Source organism: Gorilla gorilla, chromosome 17, assembly GCF_029281585.2.
Source record: "Gorilla gorilla gorilla isolate KB3781 chromosome 17, NHGRI_mGorGor1-v2.1_pri, whole genome shotgun sequence".
Lineage (NCBI taxonomy): Eukaryota > Metazoa > Chordata > Mammalia > Primates > Hominidae > Gorilla > Gorilla gorilla.
Genome location: NC_073241.2, coordinates 105985413 through 106004696, shown reverse-complemented (window position 1 = coordinate 106004696; position 19284 = coordinate 105985413). Strand labels below are relative to the sequence as shown.

At 41.2% G+C, this 19284-nt stretch overlaps 1 long non-coding RNA gene across 5 annotated transcripts in view; it reads right to left on the bottom strand.

Annotated features, from left to right (window-relative positions):
* Positions 1 to 19284, bottom strand: part of LOC101136124 (uncharacterized) — a 35602-nt gene that overhangs the window by 9766 nt on the left and 6552 nt on the right. For 3 of the 5 annotated variants that reach the window (XR_002003430.4, XR_008673473.2, XR_008673476.2), the window contains exons 2-3: positions 17767 to 18300; positions 3663 to 4132 (exon numbers count right to left, since the gene is read on the bottom strand). This is a non-coding gene — a long non-coding RNA (uncharacterized lncRNA). Of the gene's footprint in view, positions 1 to 3571; positions 4133 to 17766; positions 18301 to 18721; positions 19099 to 19284 lie in introns of those variants that run through there. The other 2 variants (XR_008673474.2, XR_008673475.2) reach the window with 2 other exon arrangements.

The window sequence follows — 19284 nt, the reverse complement described above, 5'->3', positions numbered from 1 at the left end:
CTGCATGCCTGCAGTCCCAGCTACTGGGGAGGCTGAGGTGGGAGGATCGCTTGAGCCTGGGAGAAGGAGGTTGCAGTGAGCCGAGATTGAGCCACTGTACTCCAGCCTGGGTGACAGAGTGAGACCCTGTCTCAAAAACAAACAAACAAACAAACCAGAAAACGTGGTATGTATGTGTATATATAGACTTATATATACACATATACAATGCAACACTATTCGGCCTTAAAAAAATAAGAACATCCTATCATTTGTGATAATATGGAAAAACCTGGAAGCCATTATGCTAAGTGAGAGAAGCCAGGCACAGAAAGACAAGTACTGCAGGATCTCACTTAAGTGTAGAAACTAAAATAGTGGAACTCATAGCAGAGGGTAGAATGGTGAGGGCTGGCTGGGTGGGGAGAAGTTGGTAAAAGGGCACACACTTTCATTAGGCAGTTTGGGAGCTCTATAGCGCACAGCACAGTGACCACAGACAATAGTAATGTATTATGTACTGGAGCATTGCTAAGAGAGTGGATCTTCAATGTTTTCATCTGTGTGTGTGTGTGTGTGTGTGTGTGTGTATGGTGATATATATATGTGTGTGTGTGTGTATATATATATATATGGTGTTATATGAGTTAATTAGCTTCATTTAGCCCTTTCACAGTGCATACATATGTCACAGCATCATACTGTACACCATAAATATATACAATTTTTATTTTTCAATGATATCTTAATGAAGCTGGGGGTTGGGGAATGGGATTCTTTTTCTCCCAGTTTCAGCCCAGGCCTCAAGATAATGAGTGTCAGCTACAACCACATTCCATGCAAGGTGCAGGGCCTATGAGGGACTTTTAAAGGAAGTGGTAAAAAATCAATTCCATGACTCTTGCCCCTCCATCAACCTTCTTAGCAAAAGCTACAAATTCAAATATACCCTTAGGCCAGAATAAACTGAGGGAAGAGAAACATGCGATGAAGTTTAGTACTTTCTCATGTGGGACTAGGCACGTTAATCTCTGAAATAAGGTCATTACTACTTCAAGAAGTGACCAGAGGACTTTGTACCATTCAGGAGTGATTGTGAAAATTATGAGGACCAGCAGAAGGTTTCATCCGAGGTGGCAGGAGGGAAGCAGCTCACAGAGCAGACTGAGAGGTGTGTGTGTGTCACAGGGTGTCCAACTGATTCCATGTGGTGGAGTCTGTTCCTTAAACAGCAGGCACTGGTCTAAGCCCTTTAGAAATCTGAGTGCACTTAATCCTCTTACCAGTGCAGTGAGATTTATATTATTATTTCCATGTTACTGATAAGGAAACCTACGCAAGTATAATAAACTTTGAGGAGGTTACCTAAGATCACACATCTAGTGTGAGATAATGACAAGATTTGAACTCATACACTCTGGCTGGAGGGCCACTTGTAATCCCATGCTAAACAGCCTCTTGCATGAAGTGGAGCAAATGCAACCACATTTACATGAAAGGCTCTAGACTTTTAATTTAATTTATTTAATTTAATTGTAGACAGACTATCACTCTGTTGCCCAGGTTGGAGTGCAGTGGCGCAATCTCGGCTCACTGTAACCTCCACCTCCCAGATTCAAGCAATTCTCCTGCCTCAGCCTCCCAAGTAGCTGGGATTACAGGTGCCCGCCAACACACCCAGCTAATTTTTGTATTTTTAGTACAGAGGGAGTTTCATCATGTTGGCCAGGCTGGTCTGGAACTCCCGACCTCAGTTGATCCACCCACCTCGGCCTCCCAAAGTGCTGGGATTACAGGTGTGAGCCACCACGCCTGGCTAGACTCTTTAATACATCCATCATTATTATCATCATCACCACCATCTAAATTCATTCGAGGATTCTTTATCTCCACTGAACATGTCCTATACTTCGCACTGTTTTGTATCATGGGAATGGATGGTGTTTTGAAACAATAGGGCAAAATAGCAATGATCACTTACTGAGTGCAAAATATATACTTGTATTAAATCCTTCACTTATTTAATCCCCTCAACAAAGCCATGAGTTACTTCTTTCACAGATAAGGGAACTATTAATACAGTTAAGAGAGAATAAATTATCCACATCTAGTAAGAAAAAGATTTATGTGGCCGGGCACCCTGGCTCACGCCTGTAATCCCAGCACTTTGGGAGGCCCAGGTGAGCAGATCATCTGAGGTCAGGAATTCCAGACCAGCCTGGCCAACATGGCAAAACTCCATCTCTACGAAAAGCACAAAAATTAGCCGGGCATGGTGGCACACACGCCTGTAATCCCAGCTACTCAGGAGACTGAGGCAGGAAAATAGCTTGAACCCAGGAGGCAGAGGCTGCAGTGAGCCGAGATCGCGCCACTGCACTCCAGCCTGGGTGACAAGAGTGAGACTTCGTCTAAGAAAAAGAAAAAGATTTACGTCCAGATCTCTCAGATCTGCTGCCTGGCCCTTGACTACCGTGGCATTCAGCTCCCCCGACAGCTTCCTTTCTCCAAGGAGGGAGCTGGACCTCATGGAGTCAGCCTGGGCAAGAGCAAACTCCTTGGGCCACTGCAGCGACTGCACTCACTCTTTCGAGTTCCCGCCTCTTCCCTTGAAATTACCATTTATTGGGGGATTAGACATAAATATTTGTAATTTATAGTGCAAATAGTCTTTCCTTTGCTTCCTACAAAATACTTAAATCAAAATGAGATTGTCAGGGAGTGCACAAAACAGGTGTGGTCAACCACCTTTCTAATGTTTGGATAACGTTAAAGAGGTCTGCGAATTCAGGAAATGATCTCGTGGTTACCAGGCAGCCAGCGTACCCCTCCTGATGGATTGTGGGTCGGGAAGAGCACAAGTGTTTTGTAACTATGGAAACAAACTGAGTTTGTCAAGCCAGAGAGCAACCCTCCAGCATCCAGATTACCCTTCGAAGACGGCAAAGAAAAAGAGAGCTCTGAAATCACTCAACGCATAGGAGCTGGTTCTATAATTTTTAGACTTTAATTAAATCAATTATTAAAGCCTTTCTTAATGCCTTGCTGAGATATTCAGGCTCGGGCTGCCTCAGGAGAGAGGAAGTGGTTGAATGCAGAGGTGGCTAATAAGGTTGGTCACTGGCCCCTGAGGGACGCTAGGCAATAAGGAAGGTTCTCCCTCCCACACCCTTTCCAGCCTCACCCTCACTCCTTGTGTCTCTTCCAGAGGGGACACAACATTCTAGAATCCCGCAGGAAAGAGTCTACCATCTCCACAGCTGCCCTCGCCGCAGTCCTCCCTACCGTTGGAGAAGATGCCCCCAATAACTGGGGTGTCTCGAGCTAGTGGACACATCATGGAGCTGGGTGAGGCCAGAGGACCTTCCTAGAAAAGGGAATATTTCTCTGTCTCTCTTAGTGATCTGCCTGGGTCAGGAGTTTGGGATCACTGGCAAGTTGAACAGGTCCTGTGGATCTTTTCTAGCCTCTGTGTGCCCTAGAGAAGGAGGGCTGGCTCACATCTCCCTGCGGCCATATTCAGAAATAACTGGGGAATAGAACACAGTGTATTGGCTCGTACAGAGTCCATGGTGAGGGGCCGTGGCCATACCTGCTGCCTTGTTGACCTTGGTTTGCAGAGTGGACTGCGTCATTAAGATCCTCCCATGGCCTCATCCTGTGCTGGCCATCGCTATGCGTCCAGTAAGGTAAGGAGTTTGCTGCAACAGGCAGTTTCTTCAGAGCACAATTTTATCGGGTGACTTGGATGAACTGGCTTGGGTGTGGGGTGTCCAGAATGACAATGTCTCTGTCAAGGGCCCTGGTTCCATGCTAAGGACGTCTCTGCAAACACGTGGGAGGGAAACAGAGAGGATGGGGCAGGACAGCACACACCCACCTTTCCTCCAGGCACCTGTCTGGCTCCGCACGTCTTCCTCATGGGTGATGGCAGCCAGACCTGACCTGGGCTCCTCTGAAGACGCAGCAGAGCTTTGATTGCATGAGTGCAGCTGGGGAAAGAGCCCATAATGCAGCAATTATTGTTCATTTGTTGCTATGGTATTTCTGTGGCCTGTTTGGATCCATGAATGTCTTGATTATTTTCAATACCCATTTATAGAACATTCTGTTCATCTCAAAGTACTTTGAGACCATCTTCGTAGGATACTCTCTGTAACAGACACAAGTTAGTAATGGCGTTGCTATTTTACAAATGAGCACATTGAAGAGGGGTGTTGTTTTAATAACTAACATCAGGGAAAGTGAAAGAAAAGACATATGATAAATGACATTATCATTCTAATAAAGGAAACTTGGCTTTAGGTTAAATTATATTTGACATAAATTGATGTTTTGACATCAACGGATATCACTGAGGCTTTGACATCTAGTTGGTGTCACAGTTGGGAGAAATATTATTTGAGGAACAGGTTACCGGGAAAGGCAGGCCTAATGAAGCAGAAAGAGGAGATCAGCAATAACTCTGGCTTTCAAATCTTTGGTTTCCAAAGAAACTATGTAGAAAATTAACAAGTTCACAGCTCAATCTTCTACGTATTGGAGCCTATATTCACAGAATGTTTACAACTTTTGGGTAATAGGGTATGATAATTGTTATGTATGTATAATATTAAGATAATATAATTGTGTAATTAAAAGAAAAAAATCCCCCATGAGTAAATACATCATGGGATATTCATGCAATGGAATTCTATAGGATAGTGAAAATGAATGACATTCAGCTGAAAATGTCAACACCCGTGGATGACTTCCCAAACATAAACTTGAACCAAAGACTGGGTTATCTACAATATAATGCCACTTATCTTAAATAGAAACTTCAAATATATGCAAGATTTAGCAACATATACTTTAAGGATACATGGTTATATAGGAAAATGAGGAAGGAAATTAAGTCAATTATGAACACAACATTAGACGATGGTGGCTCTGGGAGGAAGGAGAAGGAATGGCGTCGGGAAGGCCCAGTCCTTAAGAGTCTTCAGCGATACTGACACAGCTCTAAGGCCTAAGCTGAGTGGCTGACTTGGGCCTGCTTGTAATAGTATTCTTTGTATCTCATGTGTACTTTTTAATATTTTCTTTTGTGTTTACAAGCCATAGGAACAGTCATTGCCTTGCTTTTAGTGGTTCTCCAACTGCAAACCTTGATTTGTTTCTGTGGATCACGTAGAGAGCTGTCCTAAGCACCTGCATCTGCTCAGCAGGGATTTAATTAGGGCTGTCCACGACTTTCATTTTCACAGAAAATAATTCATGTAGGTCAGAGGACATGTTTGCCACAGTTTTGTGTTATGGGATTATAAGTGATTTCAAACCCCAAAGATTATCCTAGAATAATAATGAGTATAAATAAGCCCAGTGGCTGAATTCTCAAATATGTGTCTTAAAAAAGCAAATGTGAACCAGAATGATGACGTTTTAAAAAAAATTTCAACCAATGTGTTGGTAAAATCATACGAAATAAAATAGATTATCTACTTTCACTTCCGCCTTCATACGACTTTCCTAGAACACGAGATCATATTAGGAGAGTATCCTACAATTTCCCTTCTCCTCTGGTTTACAGAAAGGAACTGAGGCAGCGGGAGGTAAAGAGATTTATTTAAAATCAGAAGACACTTAGTGCCAACAGAGTCTAAGCCTCTCAACTCACAAGAAAATGGCCAGCCCACCCTACTACCCCTGCTCTGCCCTCTCCTCTCCTTCGATACACACTATTGAGAGTGCATACACCAAGTCTAGAGATCCATTCCAGTACAAGAAGCACTGACTGGAGGGGCAAGAGATCTATGTTTTGGTTCTAAATCTATTATCTACAATCTAAGCCACTTACTATATAAGAACCTTAGCCAGGGTAACATGGCAAGACCTCATCTATACAAAAAATGAAAAAAAAATTGCCAGGTGTGGTGGTGTGCACCTATAATTCCAGCTACTTGGGAGGCTGAGGTGGGAGGATTGCTGGAGCCCAGGAGGTTGAGACTGCAGTGAGCTGTGTTTGCACCACTGCACTCCAGCCTGGGCAACAGAGCAAGACCCTGTTTCAAAGAAAAAAAAGCAATTATCCTGCCTCAGCCTCCCAAGTAGCTGGGATTACAGGCACCTGCCACCACACCCGGCTAATTTTTATATTTTTAGTAGAGAGGGGGTTTTGCCATGTTGGCCAGGCTGGTCTGGAACTCATGACCTCAGGTGATTTGCCCGCTTTGGCCTCCCAAAGTGCTGGGATTACAGGTGTGAGCCGCCGCACCCGGCTAGACTCTTTAATACATCCATCATTATTATCATCATCACCACCACCATCTAAATTCATTCAAGGATTCTTTATCTCCACCAAACACGTCCTATACTTTGCACGGTTTTGTACCATGGGAATGAATGGTGTTTGAAACAATAGGGCAAAATCTTTACTTGTGGGACAATATGTTTTAGACATTCTGGTGAGCAGGTAAAATTCTAAAGTAGGTTAGTGCCTATTGGCACTAAGTGTCTTTTATTCCTAAACAAGCATAAAGGTTTGTGTTAAAAACAAAATTTGACCTAATTTCAGCATAGAATGCAATGGCAGATGCTTGTTTGATTTTTTCTTCCAAGGTGCTCTTATTATTACCATCCTCTTTAAATTCTTCCAATATTACTTGGGTGGGGGGCACTTTATTATGTGCTAATCCTTCTATTAACCCCTGACAGCTTTTTACCATCCAGGGGGTAAGGCCTGGAGTAGGTACCCACAGCAACAGAACCACAGGACAGTCTTTGTCCGTGGAAGAATCCAGGATGCTAGGGGTTAAATAGCCTATCCCAAATCTCTAAAAAGAGGTGCTTTGCATCAGGAAGGTTTTTATAGAGAACATCCTAGAAAAACATTTTAACCTCCTTCTTTGCTCCCGGTACAATGGGCCAACACCAAACTTCTTGTTGTTGTGTCTTAGGAGGTAGAACACCGGATTAGCCATAGAAAGCACACAGGCCTTTGCTGTGGATGAGTCAAAGATCCATGTGGGAGCATCCCGTAGGGTAAGGACAGGTCCAGATCCTGAGTTCAGACCACCAAGGAGCAGGGAGAGGGAGGATTTACTTGCATTTCAGCTTTGTTAGGGGAAGACCCAGCACTGCATCCACTGATACACACCTTGGGGAGTCTGCCAGAATACAAAGGAATGACAAACACCCTTTGAAATCTATTCGTCTGACTCTCTAGATTTACATACATAATATTCTTTCCTGACATTCATTTCCACCCATAACAACAGTAACAAACTTGTTCTGTTTGAGACAATGCCATTCTCCTTAATTCAAACAAAAAATGTGCTCACTCCCTCACCAATGGGTGACAATAGTTACTGACCGCATCCATCCTCAATCCTGGATGTTCATTCATTCTCAAGTTCCACTTGCACTGTAGTTGCATTATTCTGAAACCTATGAACTAAATTATAGTTAACTGTAAACAAACCGTATATATAACAGTGAGAGAGAAGAGAGAGGAATCAAACAAAAATTAATTAACTCATAAATATATACACGACACAGCAGGAAGGAGAGGATACAGTCTGGATTTCTGCAGCTGTTCATGAGGCCAAAGCTGATATTTAAGACTTCTTTTTATTATCACGTTTATTTTGCTTTCAGCCAACACCTCAAATGGTCTGAAGTCTTTATACACGAGGGCTTCCCAAATATTAATTCTTCATAAACCTGACAGCTTGTTGGTCCTGTCTGTAGAAGACGGTGTTAGTCAGAGTTCTCCAGAGAAAGAGGAACAACAGGATGTGTATATGTAGTGCACACATAAAGAGACTTATTTTAAGGAACTGGCTCATGCAGTTGTGGAAGTTGGCTACTCCAAAATCTGCAGGGTTGACTGGCAGGCTGGAGATCTAACGAAGAGCCACGATTGCAGTTCAAGTCTGAAGACTGTCTGCCACAGAATTCCTTTTTGCTCTGGAGAGGTTAGGCTGATTGATTCAGTCCTTCAACTGATTAGATGAGGCTCACCCACATTACAGAAGGCAATTTGCTTTACTGAAAGTCCACCAATTTAAATGCTAATCTTATCTAAAAATATCCATACAGAAACATGCAGAATAATGGCTGCATGTTAATAAGGACAGTACATCTGGAACAGCTGCTGCTGAAATCAGGACTCACAATGTCCCATGAGAGTGAGAACTTACTGCCACAAGATGGCATTAATCTGTCAATGAGGGACCCACCCCCAGACTCAAACATTTTCACTAGACTTCACCCCTCAACACTGCCATATGGGGAAGGAAATTTCAACACAAGTTTTGGTAAGAACAAACCACATCCAAATCCTAGTAGCATACAATTATTATAGTCTTATTCATTTTTTTCCTGTGAAGTTGGTAGCAATGTCCCTGCTTCCATTCCTAATTTTAGTTAATTGAATCTTCTCACTGTTTGCTTGGTCAGACTAGCTAAAGGTTTGTCAATTTTGTTGATTTTTTTTTTCAAAGAGCCAATTTTTGGTTTCACTTCTTTTCTCGTTTTTCTATTGTCTACTTTGTTATCACTAGTCTAATCTTTATTATTAACTTCTTTTGCTTGTTTTGGGTTTCAGTTTGCTCTTCTTTTCCTTTATTTATTTATTTATTTGAGACAGAGTCTCGCTCTGTCACCTAGGCTGGAGTGCAGTGGCGCGATCTGGGCTCACTGCAACCTCTGCCTCCCTGTGATGCGCCTGCCTCAGCCTCCCAAAGTGCTGGGATTACAGGTGTGAGCCACCATGCCCTGCCTGCTCTTCTTTTTCTAGTTCCTTAACGTATAAAGCTAGGTTATTGATTTGAGATATTTATTCTTTTCAAATGCAGAATTTTACAACTATAAATGTTTCTCTAAATACTGCTTCCCATGGTTTTGGTATTGTGTGTTTTTGCTTTCATACATCTCCAAATATTCTCTAATTTCCTTTGTGATTTCTTCTTTGATCCATTGATTGTTTAGGTGTGTTGTTTAATTTCCACATATTGTGAATTTTCCAGTTTTTCTTCTATTATTAATTTCTAGTTTTATTCCATTGGGTTGGAGAAGATACTTTGTATGACGTGAATTTATAAAGACTTATGTCATAACATATGGTCTATCCTGGAGAATGCTCCATGTATAATTGAGAAGAATGGGCATTCTGCTGTTGTTGAGTGGAGTGTCCTATAAATGTCTATTAGGTCTAGTAGGTTTATAATTTTTTCAAGTCTTCTGTTTCCGTGATGATCTTCTGTTTAGTTGTTCTATCCATTATTGAAAGGGGTATATTGAAATCTTCAAATAAATATTATTGTTGAACTCTTTCTCTTTTCAATTATCTCATAACTTTACGTATTTTGGAGGCTCTGTTTGCAGGTGCATATATGTTTCTAATTGTCATATCTTCTTAATGGAGTGACTCTTTTATCTCTTATAACAATTCTTGTCATAAAGTCTTTTTTGCCTAGTGTTAGTATAGCCCTCCAGCTCTCTTTTGGTTACTGTTTGCAAGGAATATTTTTTTCCATTCTTTGACTTTCAACCTACTTATGTCTTTGAATTGAAAGTGTCTTTTGTACATGGAATCAATCCAAATGTCCATTAATGATAGACTGGATAAAGAAAACATGGTACATATACACCATGGAATACTATGCAGCCGTAAAAAGGAATGAGATAATGTCCTTTGCAGGGACATGGATGGAGCTGGAAGGCATTATCCTCAGCAAACTAATGCAGGAACAGAAAACCAAACACTGCATGTTCTTACTTATAAGCAGGAGCTGAACAACATGAACACATAGACACAGGGAGGGGAACAACACACACTAGGGCCTGTCCGGAGTTGTGGGGAGGAGGGAGAGCATCAGGAAAAATAGCTAATGCATGCTGGGCTTAATACCTAGGTGATGGATTGATAGGTGCAGCAAGTCACCATGGCACACATTTACCTACGTAACAAACCTGCACGTCCTGCACATGTACCCCAGAACTTAAACGAAAAAAAAAGAAAGTGTCTTTTGTGAAGAGCATATACTTGGATCAAGTAGTTTTTTAAATCCATGCTGCAAATCTCTGCCTTTTCATTGTAGAATTATTGTAGAATTTAATTCATTTGCATTTAATATAATTACTGATAATGAAGGATGTTTCCTTGTTTTTTTTTTTTTTACTTTCTTTTTTTTTTTTTTTTTGAGATGGAGTCTCGCTCTGTCACCCAGGCTGCAGGCATGATCTGGGCTCACTGCAACCTCCGCCTCCCGGGTTCAAATGATTCTCCTGCCTCAGCCTCCCGAGTAGCTGGGACTACAGGCACGTGCCACCACGCCCGGCTAATTTTTTTTTCCTTTTTTTTTTTTTGAGACAGAGTTTCGCTCTTGTTGCCCAGGCTAAAGTGCAATGGCGTGATCTCGGCTCATTGCAACCTCTGCCTCCCGGGTTCAAGCAATTCTCCTGTCTCAGCCTCCTGAGTAGCTCAGATTACAGGCATGCACCATCATGCCTGCATAATTTTGTATTTTTAGTAGAGATGGGGTTTCTCCATGTTGGTCAGGCTGGTCTTGAACTCCTGACCTCAGGTGATCCACCCGCCTCGGCCTCCCAAATTGCTGGGATTACAGGCGTGAGCCATTGCGCCTGGCCTGTTTGTTTCTTGTACTTATATTTGTGAGTTATTTTCTAAGTAGTCGCCCTGGGGATTAAAATTAGCATCTTAATTTCTGAAAACCTAGTTTGGATTCATACCAACTTGATTTCAACTAAATATAAAAACTTTGTTTCTTTATAGCTCTGCTCTCCATGCTGCTATTGTCACAAAATATCTTTATACCTTAAGTGCCCATCAAAAATATTTATAAATTTTGTTTTATACAGTTGCCTTTTAAATCAGATAGAAAAAAAAGAGAAGTTATTAAAAATCACATGATCACCTCAATAGATGCAGAAAAAGCATTTGACAAAATCCAGCATCCCTTTATAATTAAAACCCTCAGCAAAATTGGCGTAGAAGGGACATACCTTAAGGTAATAAAAGCCATTTATGACAAACCCACAGCCAACATTATATTGAACGGGGGAAAGTTGAAAGCGTTCCCTCTGAGAACTGGAACAAGACAAGGATGCCCACTTTCACCACTTCTATTCAACATAGTAACGGAAGCCCTAGCCAGGGCAATCAGACAAGAGAAAGAAATCAAGGGCATCCAAATTGGTAAAGAGGAAATCAAACTGTCACTGCTAATGATATAATTGTATACCTAGAAAACCCTAAATACTCATCCAAAAAGTTCCTAGAACTGGTAAATTAATTCAGCAAAGATTCAGGATACAAAATTAATATATACATATCAGACCAGGCATGGTGGGTCATGCCTATAATCCTAGCACTTTGGGAGGCCGAGGCGGGAGGATCACCTTAGGTCAGGAGTTCAAGACCAGCCTGGCCAATATGGTGAAACCCCATCTCTACTAAAAATACAAAAATTAGCCAGGCGTGGTGGTGCATGCCTGTAATCCCAGCCACCTGGGAGGCTGAGACAGGAGAATTACTGGAACCTGGGTGGCGGAGGCTGCAGTGAGCCAAGACTGTGCTACTGCACTCCATCCTGGGCAACAGTGAGACTCCATCTCAAACAAAAACAAAAACAAAATTAATATATGCAAATCAGTAGCTCTGCTGTACACCAGCAGCGACCAAGCTGAGAATCAAATCAAGAACTCAACCCCTTTTACAATAGCTGCAAAATAATAATAATAATAATAATAATAATAATAATAATAATATACTTAGGAATATACCTAACCAAGGAAGTGAAAGACCTCTACAAGGAAAACTACAAAACACTGCTGAAAGAAATAATAGATGACAAAAACAAATGGAAACACATTCCACGCTCACGGATGGGTAGAATCAATATTGTGAAAATGACCATACTGCCAAAAGCAATCTACAAATTCAGTGCAATTCCCATCAAGATACCACCATCATTCTTCACAGAACTAGAAAAAAAATCCTAAAATTTACATGGAACCAAAACAGAGCCCGCAAAGCCAAAGCAAAACTAAGCAAAAAGAATAAATCTGGAGGCATCACATATCCGACTTCAAACTATACTATAAGGCCGTAGTCACCAAAACAGCATGGTACAGGTATAAAAATAGGCACATAGAGCAATGGAATAGAATAGAAAACCCCAGAAATAAAGCCAAATACTTACAGCCAGCTGATCTTTGAAAAAGCAAACAAAAACATAAAGTTGGGCAAGGACACCCTATTCAAAAAATGGTGCTGAAATACACGGCAAGCCATATGTAGAAGAATGAAACTGGATCCTCATCTCTCACCTTGTACAAAAATCAACTCAAGATAGATCAAAGACTTAAATCTAAGACCTGAAATCATAAAAATTCTAGAAGATAACATTGGAAAAACCCTTCTAGACCTTGACTTAGGCAAAGACTTCATGACCAAGAACCCAAATGCAAATGCAACAAAAGCAAAGATAAATAGATGGGACTTAATTAAACTAAAAAGCTTCTGCAACAGAAAAACAAATAATCAGCACAGTTAACAGGCAACCCACAGAATGGGAGAAAATCTTCACAATCTATATATCCGACAAAGGACTAATATCCAGAAGCTACAAAGAGCTCAAACAAATCAGCAAGAAAAAAACAATCCCATCAAAAAGTGGGATTCTCAAAGATATACAAATGGCCAACAAGCATATGGAAAAGTGCTTAACATCACTAATTATCAGGGAAATGCAAATCAAAACCACAATGTGGTACCACCCCACTCCTGCAAGAATGGCTATACTCAAAATTCAAAAAATAATAGATGTTGGCATGGATGCAGTAGAAAGGGAACACTTTGACACCATTGGTGGGAATATAAACTAGTACAACCATTATGGAAAACAGTGTGGTGATTCCTTAAAGAGCTAAAAGTAGACCCACTGTTTGATCCAGCAATCCCAGTACTAGGTATCTACCCAAAGGGAAAAAGTCCTTATAAGAAACTTACACATGCCATGTTTATAGCAGCATGATTTGCAATTGCAAAAATATGGAACCAGCCCACATGTCCATCCATCAACAAATGAATAAAGAAAATGTGATATATATATATATACACACACACACACACACCATGGAATACTACTCAGCCATAAAAAGGAATGAAATAATGGCATCACAACAACTTGGATAGAATTGGAGACCATTATTCTAAGTGAAGTAACTCAGAAATGGAAAACCAAACATGGTATGTTCTCACTCATAAGTGGGAGCTAAACTATGAGGATGCAAAAGCATAAGAATAATACAATGGCACATATACACTATGGAATACTATGCAGCCATAAAAAAGAATGAGTTCATGTCCTTTGCAGGGACATGGATGAAGCTGGAAACCATCATTCTCAGCAAACTAACACAGGAACAGAAAACCAAACACCGTATGTTCTAACTCATAAGTGGGAGCTGAACAATGAGACCACATGGACACAGGGATGGGAACATCACACACTGGGGCCTGTCAGGGGATGGGGGGCTAGGGGAGGGACAACATTAGGAGAAATACCTAATGCATGTGGGGCTTAAAACCTAGATGATAGGTTGGTGGGTGCAGCAAACCACCGTGGCACATGTATACCTATGTAACAAACCTGCACATTCTGCACATGTATCCCAGAACTTAAAGTACAAATAATAAAATAATACAATGGACTTTGGGGACTCAGGGGAAAGGGTGGGAGGGGATGATGGATAAAATACTACACATTGGGTACAGTGTATGCTGCTTCGGTGATGGATGCATCAAAATCTCAGAAATCACCACTAATGAACTTATTCATGTAACCAAACACCACTTATTCCCCAAAAACCTATTGAAATACAAAATAAAAAGAGAGAAGTTACAGACAAAAATTACATTAATAACTGTCTTATATGTTTACTTTTGTAGATACTTTTATTAGTGTTCTTTTATTCTTTGTGTGGATTCAATTTATTGTCTAGGATACCTTCATCTTACCCTGAAGGATTTCCTTCTGATGAGAAATGAGCTATAAATTTTATTGAGAATTGCTTATACATGAGGAGTTGCTTCTCTCTTGCTGCTTTCAAGATTCTCTCTTTGTCTTTATCTTTTGAAAGTTTCATTATGATGTGTCTTGATGTGGATCTGTTTGAGTTTATTCTACCTGGAGTTTATCAAACTTCTTGGATGTACAGATTTATGTCTTTCAACAGGTTTGGGAAGATTTTGGTCATTATTTATTCCAATATTCATTCTGCCTCTTTCTCTCTACTCCTTCTTGGATTCCCATTATGCATATATTGTTATGCTTAAAGTTGTCACACAGGTCTCTGAGGCTCCTTGTCTTTTCTTTATTCTTTTAATTTCTTTTCTTCTGGCTATGTAATCTCTATAGACATACCTTCAAATTTGCTTCTTTTGTTGCTCAAGTATGCTGTTAAGACTTTCTTTTGGCAAATTTTGTATTTCTATTACCGTACTTTTTAACTCCAGAATTTCTATTTGATTCTTCTTTATAATTTATGTCACTTTTAATATTCTCTGTTTCTTGAAACAGCATTATCATCCCTTCCTTAGACCTTTAGACATGGTTTTCTTTAGTTCTTTGAATCTATTTAAAATAGCTGATTCAAAGTTTTTGTTGAGTAAGCCCAATGTCTAAGCCTCCTCAGGGACAGTTCCTATCCTGTGAATGAGTAATATTTTCTTGTTTCTTTGCATGTCTCATAATTTTGTATTTGAAACTAGGTATTTTAGATAATATAATGTGACAATTCTGGAAATATTTTTCCCCTCTTGAGGATTTGTTGTTGTTTGTTATAGGTATAGCTAATTGTTTCTTTAGTGACTTTTCTGAACTAATTCTGTAAAGTATTCTTTGTCATGTATAGCCACTGAAGTCTCTCCTTAGCTTAGAAATCAGCTAATAATTAGAGATTTCCTTAACTACTTGGAACCGGTAAGTCTCCCAGGTTTTGCCAATGGACTCTGTGCAGGTTGGGACACACCTTCAATACTTAGCCAGGCAGTGGACAATATGACCTCATCTTAATTAATTACGTCTTCAAAGACTGTATTTCCAAATAAGGTCAAATTATGAGGTTCTGGGTAGACATGAATTTTGGGGCACAGAATTCAACCCAGGATAGAATTAGACAGACCTATGCTGGGGCCTTGGCCCCTTCCTAGTTGTGTGACCTCATAATTCTCATTCCCCCAGTAATGATGATGTCTAATTAAGGTGACAGTACCTCCCAGTGTGTCCCACAGTTTTGCTGTCCTGAAAGAATTTTTAATTTGTCCCCATTTACTTTCAAAAGTATTTCAGTTTGAACAATACATTCATGCTATGTGCAATATGTGTGGATTGCCTAACATACAGGAGGCCCTAAATAAATGACAGTACCATTAATAAAAGAAGCAGCATTTAGGATTGCGGTAAGGGCTTTCTGTAACACAGCATCTGAAGGCTGAGCCCACAAACAGTTAACAGCTGTAGACACTACCCAAAAAGTCCCTTCCTGTGCAGTGTGGAAAGGAACATAAGTCAGGCACTGATTGGAGTTTTCAGCAGTCACCAGGTGAATTGCAGTACCTTCAGCAGCTGCGAATATTAACTACACAGCAACATGAAGTGTATTTATGTTATTAGTTAAAGGGAGGCATTGAACTCTGTTCACCAATTTCTCCTCCATCTTAGCACAGTCTTGAAAATACTACCGCTTTTTTTTTTTTTTTTTTTTTTTGAGACAGAGTCTCGCTCTGTCGCCCAGACTGGAGTGCAGTGGCGTGATCTTGGCTCACTGCAAGCTCCGCCTCCCCGGTTCACGCCATTCTCCTGCCTCAGCCTCCTGAGTAGCTGGGATTACAGGTGCCTGCCACCATGCCCGGCTAATTTTTGTATTTTTAGTAGAGACGGGGTTTCACCATGTTGGCAAGAATGGTCTCGATCTCTTGACCTCATGATCAGCCCACCTTGGCCTCCCAAAGTGCTAGGATTACAGAGGCATTGGATTTTTAAATCAACTAATGGGACAGTATTACATTTATCTCTGGTTCTAGAACTCTGCTACCCAATAAGGCAGCCAATAGCCACATTTAGCTATTTAAACTTAATTAAAAGTAAATGAAATGAAAAATTCAGCTCCTCAGTTGCACTAGCCAGGGGCCAAGTGCTCAGTAGCCACAGGGCTGGCTCCCACATTGGCCAGTGCAGATACAGACCCTTTCCATCCCCACAGCAGGACCTGTTGAACAGCACCGCGAACAGCCTGCCAACCATGGCTGCACAACAGAATCACCTGTGGGCTTCCAAAACCCCCAGGTCTAGGCCACAGCCCTAGACCAACTTAATCACAGCCTCTGGGAATGGGACCCAGGACTTTTGAAAGGTTAGCTTGCACCAGAATCACCTGGAGAAAGTGTGAGCAGAGATTGCTGGGCTGTACCCAGAATTTTAGATTCAGTCTGGGTGAGAGCAACTTGCATTTTTAGCAAGCTCCCAGGTGAGGCCGAGGCCCCTGGTCCAGGGAGCACACTTTGCAGTCACCCTCTTAAGGTAAAGCTAAACCTTGAGTTCTGCCTCTGTGCCTACGGAGCACCTGATGGTCGCCTCTGGCCTTGCCCATTTCTCCTTCCCTGAAAGCTCAGCAGAGCAAGCAGGGAGTCCCCAGGCCATGCCCCCTCAGAAAAGGCCTCCGAAAGCCTGGAACTATTCAAGGCTGAGACCCAGCATCCAGTTAAAAGGAAGCTTCCCTATTTCTTCCAGCTGTCCTTCCATCATTTTTTTCTTTTCCGTCATTCCCAAGCCCCTGCTGCTGTGGGGCCCATCACTGCTTCTCCACCTCTATTGCGAGCTCCAAGAATTACTGGGCACACACAGTTTTGCCCCTTTACAAACGCCTCCTGTGGATTATTTGAGTCCCATAGTCCATTGAGTGTTCTTGGTTTTCTTCCTGGCCCCCAAGAGAATCAAACTAATGGATTATCTGTAAAGATGGTGGCCCCAGCCTTTTGCAGCCTGAAACTTCTGGAAGCCAGAGCCCCATTCCTGCATATTTAGACCTAAAATGAGACTGGCCCCAAAGGGATGCAACCAAACAGCCTGTGATAGACTGTCTAAAACTAAATCAGCTCCAAAGCTTCTCCTCACATCACTGTTGCGTCCTATTCGAAGGATTATCCTAAACAGGTGAACTCTCCCAACAGAAGGTTTCTTTCGCTGCTGCACCTCCTTCCAGTTCATCTCATTCAGTGCGTTCCCCTATTTGCTCCAAGCACACAGAGCATGTGTGGAGTATGACCGCCCAGTCCTCACTTAGCCAGTATTTTCCAGGTTTTAAAATATGAAGGTTCTCGAACCTAGTCTCAACTTCTGTGCCTTAAGGAAATGAAGGATAATTGTTTCTCTATTTGAATTGCTTAATTTCACTAAACTCTAAATTTTAAGGGTTATTTTGAAGCAACAAATTTCACTATTTCTTAATATCTATTTTTTTATTGGTGTGTTAAAGTACAAAATAAGTAAATCAAATCCTACCACAAACCAGAAAAATTAATGGAATCATTGGAAATCAAGTATTCAATTGGAGCTTAATAATCCATCAGCTTCTGAAAACACTAAGCAGTGAAGAAGCAGCTCATGGATCCTGTTCCAGCGACTTTTGTGATAATAATATCAAATAATGAAAAATTTAAAAAAGTACAAGAGGGTAACAATATAATCGTTTGGGTTTACCATCAGATATACTCACCCATGGATTATTTCTTGAATTCTAGCTCTGAATCGAATTGATTTCATAGAATGGTATAAAATGTTTATAAAGTCTCTCCTCTGTCTTGCAGGGACTTGCGTTTCAGATCAGATGATGCTTTTCACGTATGTCCAGCAGCAAGAGAATCCTTCTCCACTGGTGAAAAATCATGGGCCTCAGAGCAGATTTTAGTTCATCTTTCATTTCAAAGCACTCCTTAGATATCTGCAAATTAAATCCCCTAATTTGGTGAGGACGCCCAGCTTCCCAAATAACAAGGCTTTTCCTTCTATTCTAACCAAGTGAGCCTGCCCTACGAAAGCCGGGGTGCGTGTTCTGGCTCCAGGCTTCTGAGCAGCCTTTCTCCCCACGCTGCAGCTTTTCAGTTAGGAAGTCAGAGAGAAGGAAAGAGAACTATTTCCAATTCAGTCACGAGCATGTCTACGCACCACTGAAGACAGACCTTTGTCCTGTTGCTTTCCAAACTTTAAATGTGAATTTTTCTTCTTATGATGACTGGTGTACTCTGTTATTCTGGAAAAAAGAAAAAGCCATAAGCACCCTGAAGTGAGGCTTTCACCTGATACTAATTTTCTTCTTCGTTATAAGGCTATTGTTTGTTTGAACAAAGAAATAGGAGCCATTGGTGGCTGTTTACATTATAGGAATGAGGGCAGCGATGGGGGAGGAGGAGGGGAACTTTTCATTAATGAGCTGGGGACATTGATTATGGGGACACACTAAAGACTAAAAGGGACACCTATATTTCTGCATTCTTTCCATGCAAGTAATATATGATCTTTATCATCTGTTAAACACCACTCACATATTTCAGGTGGCTGTAGGTTGATTGCTAACATTTAGATTAAACAAGCAGTTAGAGTCTGATGTTTAAAATAAAATAAGACAAGCCCTTGAACTCTGGGACCAGGTATGCCCCGTTATCTGGTCGTACCTGAACGAGCCTGTGTCGAGCACGCAAGGCCGCTGGGCACGTCTGTGGATGTGGGGTCTCAGGCTCAACCCACTCGAGGAGCAGGGGGCTTTTGGGAGGTGGCAGCCTCCTATACAAAACGAGCTGCCAGTAAATATTTATAGAACAAAGAAATGCATGAATTTCTCCTGAATTAAACATGATACATTTGTACAGAGCATAGTTCACTTTCATTTCAGTGACCCGAAATCCTGCTGAAAGTGTTCTTCCGAAACCTCAGAGCAGGAATGCTTCCTGTGCTTGGAAACTCCCTGGAGACACCTCCAATCGGAGTAAGCAGCAGAATTATCTGCACACTCATAGTCTTGCAGTCGAGTATTTTTATTGAAAAAAAAAAAAAAAAAGCCGTCTGTTTGAATAGGAAACGATGATATCATGTGGCTGGCTTTCTCCTGCCACCCACTAATTTGACAACAGATCAGATCAGAAGAAAAGTTACTCAAGTCAGAATTTTTTTAAAAAAATCTTTTGGGAACAAACTCATAAATGGAAGAAAGGGGAGAGTAACAAATGCAGACTGAATA